The sequence below is a fragment of the Ipomoea nil genome, unplaced genomic scaffold, assembly GCF_001879475.1.
Source record: "Ipomoea nil cultivar Tokyo-kokei standard unplaced genomic scaffold, Asagao_1.1 scaffold1834, whole genome shotgun sequence".
Classification (NCBI taxonomy): domain Eukaryota; kingdom Viridiplantae; phylum Streptophyta; class Magnoliopsida; order Solanales; family Convolvulaceae; genus Ipomoea; species Ipomoea nil.
In genome coordinates, this window is record NW_017618262.1 from 5,071,507 (window position 1) to 5,079,478 (window position 7,972).

A 7,972-nucleotide genomic window follows, 5' to 3' on the forward strand; every position below is an offset into this window, starting at 1 on the left:
CAAGCTTAGACATAACTGAAACCTAGCAGAGTTGATCTTCCACCATCCAAGTATATCAAAAGATTCTTCCTCTTCAACTATTCCCTCACTCAAGTACATATCCAACTCAGTTTGTTTCTTACCCCCAGACTCCAATCTTTGCTTTTTAATTGGGACTTCAGAAAATGTTGTGGCTTCCCAACAGAAACAGAAGAGGCAGATGTAGCCTGAACAGACACAAGCACAGAAGGGACAAGCACAGAAGGGACAGAAGAAGAGGCAGATGTAGAATAATCATCAAATAACTCAGCAAGAGCAGCAACTACTTTCTCATAGAATGGTTTACCTTTTCCTCACCATACACATGATTAAACTGAGTAGGCATATACTCTAACTTGTCTCTAGGGTCTAGAATGTTTGCAAAAAATATCATTAGATTTATTTTTTCAACATTACCCCAATACTTCTCAAATTTTGCCTTCATATTTTTCCCCATCACACCAACTGGCCCACCAACTTCCACCATGCCTTTCAATAGGCAGTACAGATCAGAAATCTCAATAAAGAATGTGTTTGAGGTGACATATAAAGAACCATAAATTCTAATGGTCATGTCATAAAACACTTCAGTAACTGAACCAAACTGCCAACAGATTCCCAATCCATAAAATCAGGAATTGAATTACCCAAATCAGACTTGAAAGAACAATCTGACTCCAAAGATTCAAACACTTTTTGGTAAGTTAAAGCAGACTGCAACATCAAATAGGTAGAGTTCCATCTGGTTGGAACATCTAAACACAAAGAATACCTTTGTTCAATACTCAACCAATCAGCCAAATCCCTGAAATTCTTAAGTCTAGCAGGAGAGTTTGTAACATATCTAACCACCTCCCTAACCTTCTTAACAGAACTATCACAATCTTTCAGACCATCTTGAACTACTAAGTTTAAGATATAGGCAATACATCTCATGTGAAGATACTTTTCCCTCACAGTAGATGATCCCCAAGACACCAATTTTTTCTTCAGAAACCCCATAGCAGTGTCATTTGATGATGCATTATCAACAGTCACAGAAAACACATCTCTAAGCCCCCACTCTAGCAAACAATTTTCTAGGGCTTTGGCTAGATATTCACCTTTGTGAGAGGTAACAGGGACAAATGCAAGGATTTTCTTATGAAGCTTCCACTCAGAATCAATGAAATGGGCAGTTACTACCATGTAGTTAATTCTTTGGATGGATGTCCAAGAATCTGTAGTGATACTAACCCTATGACTGCTTCCCCTTAAAAATGACTTCAATTTTAGCCTCTCCTCTTCATAGACAACTAGGATGTCCCTACTTATAGTCCACCTGGATGGGACTATAAACCTAGGGCAAGCAATAGCTATGAACCTCCTAAAACCTATTCCCTCCACAAATCTAAAGGGCAATTCATCTATGATTATCATTTCAACCAAGGCCCTCCTAATTGACTCTTGATTAAATACCCAGGTCCTTATTTCTCCCACAGTAGGCTGACCATCTGTAAGTGATGTAACAGCCTGAAATGTTAACAGGGACTACCTAGTTTCCTTGGAGTGAGGATTTTTCAAACAGCTAAACATGTGATTTCTTAAGGAAGAAGTCCCATGTTTTTTTGTCTCACAGTGATAAATTTTTGCACAATAAATGCATTTGCCTTTTACAACCACATTATTACTGTCCTTTATCTTCTCAAAATGATCCCACACTGGTGATCTGGAATCAACCTGTTTCCTCTTCTTGACAGGAACAACAGTAGGAGGTTGCTCATTCTGTTGATTCTCAACAGTTTGGGCTTCCACTCCTTAAGGTCCATCAATTGAGGAGTTGGGAGGTTGACTACCAGGCATACTGATATTTTCCATCTAAAAATGGTGAACTATCAGTACACAAAACAGGATTCATATTCAAGAAGAGGCAGCACATGAAATCATTTAAGCATTCCAGAATCAGACACATTTTGTGTCATCATTAAACATGAATGCATAATTAATTAAAGGGCATTATTCAATACAATTATACAAATATACAAATACAATTAAGGGCATACATCCATAAACTTACAAAGAAATCCAAATTCAGGGATATATTTTAAATATCCAGATGAATCAGAGACTGTTATAACATAAAAACAGCTCATTTCATCAACATCATTATATGGATTTCTATGGGGCTTTCACCAATTTAAGCCTTTAAGAGACATTATAACACTCTAATTTATAAGACCCTTATAACAGTCAGTGATTCCACCAGAATATATCACACATTATGAAATCAAGATACAATCTGGAACTTCTCAACAGATTGACTTAATCACAGTCCACAGAAATGACAGAATCATAGAAACCCTAATCAAGTATCATAACATCACAAACAAGGGACAAGTGACATACAATCTGGAACTTCTCAACAGATTGACTTAATCACAGTCCACAAAAATGACAAAATCATAGAAACCCTATTCAAGTATCATAACATCACAAACAAGGAACAAGTGACATACAATCTGGAACTTCTCAACAGATTGACTTAATCACAGTCCACAGAAATCACAGAATCATAGAAACCCTAATCAAGTATTATAACATCACAAACAAGGGACAAGTGACATACAATCTAGAACTTCTCAACAGATTGACTTAATCACAGTCCACATAAATCACAGAATTATAATAACAACAACGTATCACAATCTATAAGAGTAATAAGACTATAATCTAATTATGTATAAGATTAGGGTTTAGAGATTACTTCGTTTTTCCAAATTAAACCCCTGAGAACAAAGGGCTTCGATTCCGAGCCAACAATCTACAATCCACCGCTGACCGCACCGAATAACAAAATAAACTTCCACCGGAGTGAGTGACTGATCGGACAATATTAGCTTCCATCGAACAATATTAGCTTCCACCGGAGAGTCAGAGACTCACACTCTCAGAGTCTCAGTCTGTAAGTCTAGAAGAGACTCAGAGAGAAGTCAGAGAACTAGAGAAGAAAGTGATAGTGTGAGAGACAGAGATAAGAGAAACGGAGAAAGAAACCCTAAGCATTCGACTGCGCAAAGAGCAAATGAGGAGAGATATGAAGTTTTGCCCTACAAAAGGAATATATATACTATCCCTAAACGACAACGTATCATATGCAGTCTACGTAACCCTAATGCTACATCGGGTATTCGGACGGTTCGGGTGGCTTATTTCATCACCCAAACCAATCTTCCTCAACATGACGTCGTTTTACGGGCGGGTTCGGTTCTAACGGATGGGGTAGACCGGTCGGCGGGTCGGTTGGGTTTTTCGGGTGCTTCGGGTTCTGCACAGCCCTAAGGTTGTCAGACATATGGTGCAGCAAAATACCGCGAACGGTTTTGTTATCCCGTTCAAACTTAACCCGGAGATTTTGGGACTTGTCAGGCGTGACAAGTGGTGGAGTGATTGGATCAGGGGTCTTAGGGGAAGCACCTTCTGTTTTAGGATGAGAGGACTCACCAGTCTTAGTTTCAGCAAACTCAGGGACATGCGTGAGAATGTATTCGAGCTCAACAGATTCGAAGTAGATTAGCATCTTGACAGCCCAGCGACGGTAGTTGAGACCGTCTAGAGGTTGAAGCTTGGCAAGATCGGTTACATGCTTAGAGACGTAGGTCGACATGATAAGTGAAGCACATAGAATTTTGCTTTTAACTGTTGGGAAACGAGATAAAAGAATGTCGTAGCCTTTAAGCTACTGTTTATGTAGGCTGAGAAAATAAAAACCCTGAATCGATGACGTGCGCAAGACACTACCTTTAAGCTACAGTTTAAGCTACTGGTCAACAACTCAATGCATTATCTACGTTATGCGTACCCTGGGAATCATCCGATCTAAAGGATGCACTTTCGCCTGTTGCAGAGCTTGATGTCCCGGCTATAGGGTGAGCTGTCAGAACAAAATGCAGATGCCAATAAGTGTGACGGGAAAGTAAAAATCCCGGTTAGGTATGTGGATATAAGGGATGAGAATGAACCTGATGGTAATGTTAGAGTATAACTGGAAGCATCTGCATTGTAGCGTTTAGAAGGACAACTACATATCCCGTCGTTCCTTATCCCTACATCAGAAATGGACACTGAGCTACAATCATAGAGCTTCCTTTTCTTGAAAGGGTAATCTTTGAGAGACCTTTGGTGCTTCAAACTGTTCTTACTATTATCTGTAGGGGCAGGCATCATCCTGATCAGATAAAATTGCAGCAATTCAATTTGGATCCTACTCGAGCTAATTCAAAGCAATCTCACCAGCATTTAGATGTTCCTCGTCATTTGATTTTGGATTCACTTCCAGGTATTTAGGTGGTGATGATAGCTTCCCGCTCTTTCTATCTTCGATATATGGTTGAGCTTGCATGAAGAGCTTACTAGGTTGAGTGCACCCAGAGGAGTTTTCGTCATCGTCTCTACTACCTAACTTTACATCATCCCTCTTCACGGGGAAAGACACACAAGAAATATGGTCCTTTGGCGGAGTTAGCTTTACACTATCGTCTGAGCAAACTAAAGTAGACGGTTTTCTAGTCCCGAGGACAGGGAAGCCTGAAATGCAGATACCCCCCGCTTTATTATCATCATTCACCAGGCCCTTGCTTCCTGGTTTTCCAAATTCGAAACCTAATTTACGATTAGGAAAGACTTTGCAACCAGACACGTCAAGATCCGCCTTCCTATTTAAGCTCCCGAGTTCAAGCTTGTTCCCACCGTTAACCAAATGCTCCATAGTGGCAAACTTTTCTGAGCATTCGGAAGTAGTTATTCCAGATGCAGGTGCAGACAAAATATCGTTTTGTGCGAGCGGGAGTTCACTCGAATAATTACCTAACATGGGCGCTTGCGAGACAAGCTCAGAAAGAAAGAAACCTCGTTCAGAGCTACCTTGATCACACGGTTTTTCTTGCATCGTTCTGCTTTTCCTCCTTAATACAATCTTTCATAAGTCCATAAAGGTAATGACTAACCTAGGTTGATCTGGTAGACCGTGGTATGGGAGGCACCTGATACCCGTCAAAACCATAATCTAATCTCTTTTGGAACATCATATCTTAGCAACCATGCCAAGAAGTCAAACGACACAGAAAACTAGCAGTGTCTTCTTAAATTTAATCTCGAAAATCCCCATAGTCTAAGATGCTCCCTAATCATTTTTGCCAAAACGCCAAAGCAAAGACAATCATGCAGCCTGCCATCAAGATAATGAAAGGAAAACGGAGCAGAAGTTAAATCATAACTTTGTTATATGCTCAGCTAATGTTACCATTCATGAAAACACTCGAGCATCATAATTGCAAATTTCAAAGATCTAAGATATCGCCACATGCTAAGATCTGTCGACTAAAAGAATTGTGGATACCGAGATCATGAAAGTTTCAAGCTTTATAGAACCACCAAGAACCTTAACATCGTCTACAACAAAAATGTCGCTGCACTAAAAGCAAATCGAATCTTAATCCATTGAGTATCTGGCCTAGAAATAAACACGTAAATAGCTTCTAAAACATGGAAAGAATGGGAAAGAAGAGACTTATTATTATGTCATGTGTTGTATTCGCAATCTGAGGAACATTAAGGATCAATGCCTAATCAGATCAGTCCCAATAAGACTCAATAAATCCTAGAGAGACAAGGTTCTAATCCAAAAACGAGAATGACAATAAAACACACACCTAAAAGCATCAAATCAAATGTGTGTAAACATTATGCAAGTGAATTATGTGGAAAAACAAATGAACATCTTCTAAAGATTTCTAATCTTCAAAGTTCCAAATCCTCCAAGAAAAAACCTTTTCAAAACCCTGATGGAAACATTTCAAAATATACTATCTCAAATAAAAGAAACAAATTTTTAAACCCCCGGTCCCCCTCCCTTCAATCTCTCTATTGATAAATAAATTCATCAAAAAAAAAAGTAAAATTAAAATTCCTTAATGATAAGGAGAACAACAAAGAGAAATATAGGAAACTTCAAAATAAACGAATGGATCTGGATTATAATCCAACATTCAAAACATAAACATAAACCTGGACCTAAAATTCCTTAAACAACAATCAAAACAGAGATCAAATACATTGATACATAAATGTAAATCCATTATCTATAAAAAAAAAAAAATGACAAGCAAAATTCATAAAAGAACGAAACTTCACCTGAACTTTCTCAGAATATAAATTTTCTGGGTACCCGAAAACTTGTTATTATCCTATCTCCATCAGAATTTGGCAGCAAAACAGAACAGAAAGGGATCACCTAACCTTTAAGCAACCAAGTGCGCATCAAATTTAACCAGAATTAAGCCTTAATGGGACAAAAGATGAAAACTTTACACAACCCAACATTGCAATGAAGGATTGGGAGATGTCTCTTCCCCGGAAAATGTAATCTAGGAAAAACCGAAACGCCAAAAACCCAGAATTCTCATAAGCCTTTGCAAAAGAAACTGAGTGCCCCGCGGTTTATCTGTTTCTCCTTCCTTCCCTCTAAACTTGTGAAGAGGCAAGCATGGGCATGGAGGGTGTTGTAAGTTGTTTTTTTCCTAAAAAAAAGAAAAATAAAAAGAAAAAGAAAAGAAAAGAAAAACCCTGAGAAAACCACCTATCCATGTCTTAAACCCCCAGTTTTTATACACACGGCACCGGTTACCGGAAGTGTCGGTTAAATCTTGTTCGGACACTGATCATACAAACCCCTGAAGACCGGTTCTTCGCACTCTTCCGCCAAGTTGTCTCTGGATCCGCAAATTATGCAGTGGACTCGTGTCCACAATGCACGTGTCCATAATGCATTGTGGACGCGAGTCCAAACGACGTCGTTTTCAGGAAAAACGTGTCATTTCAGTTAATTTTTTTTTTGATTTTGTCTCGGCGTTAACGGCGTTATTCATTTGTGCCATTATGAATATACAGTTATGAGATTATGAATGTACAGTTATGGAATTATGAATGTAAGTTATAAAATTATGAACACAAAGTTCTGACATTATGAACTTACAATTATGAACATATAGTGATAAAATTATGAACATTGAGCTCTAAAATTGTGAACTTCGAGCTTTGAAAATTATGATTTTACAGTTATTGAATTATGAATATACAGTTACGGAATTATGAATGTACAGTTACGCAATTATGAATGTACAGTTATGAAATTATGAACACAGAGCTCTGACATTATGAACTTACAATATGAACATATAGTAATAAAATTGTGAACATAGAGCTCTAAAATTGTGAACATAGAGCTTCAAAAATTATGAAGTTACAGTTATTGAATTATGAATGTACAGTTACGGAATTATGAATGTACAGCTATGGAAGTATGAATGTACAGTTATGGAATTATGAACATAGAACTCTGACATTATGAACTTACAATTATGAACATATAGTAATAAAATTATGAACATATACTCTTATAACGAAGCAGTCTGAAATTTAAAAAAAAAAAAACAGAACAATGCTTAACGGCACTGTTACCCGTGGACACGGATCCATAGCATAATGATTGCTCTGGATCCCGCCACGTGGAGCTCTCTACGAATCCAGTGCTCACCTGCTGGGCTGCTGCAGTTGCACATTCGACAAAAACGTTGGATCAACCAACGGAGGGAATTTCTTGTTCTCAATTTACCTTTTTTGCATTTCCCTTTTTAAACTTCTATACAACACACACTTTTTTTTTATTTTTATTTTTTGTACAACTTTATCATACAGTTACTATCGAGTATAAATTTTATTTAAAAAAAAAAAAAGTTACACAAAGGGCATTAACGGTACTACTTGTCCTCACGTCCCTATCTTCTTTATCATCTGTCTTGTCTTTTGATTTATTTTTATTAAGGGTCCGTTTGGAAAGTAGGAAAATGACTTCTGAAAAATGTTTTCTGAAAAATGACAGAGTCATTTTTCAGAAAACAAGTCATTTTCCGGTGTTTGG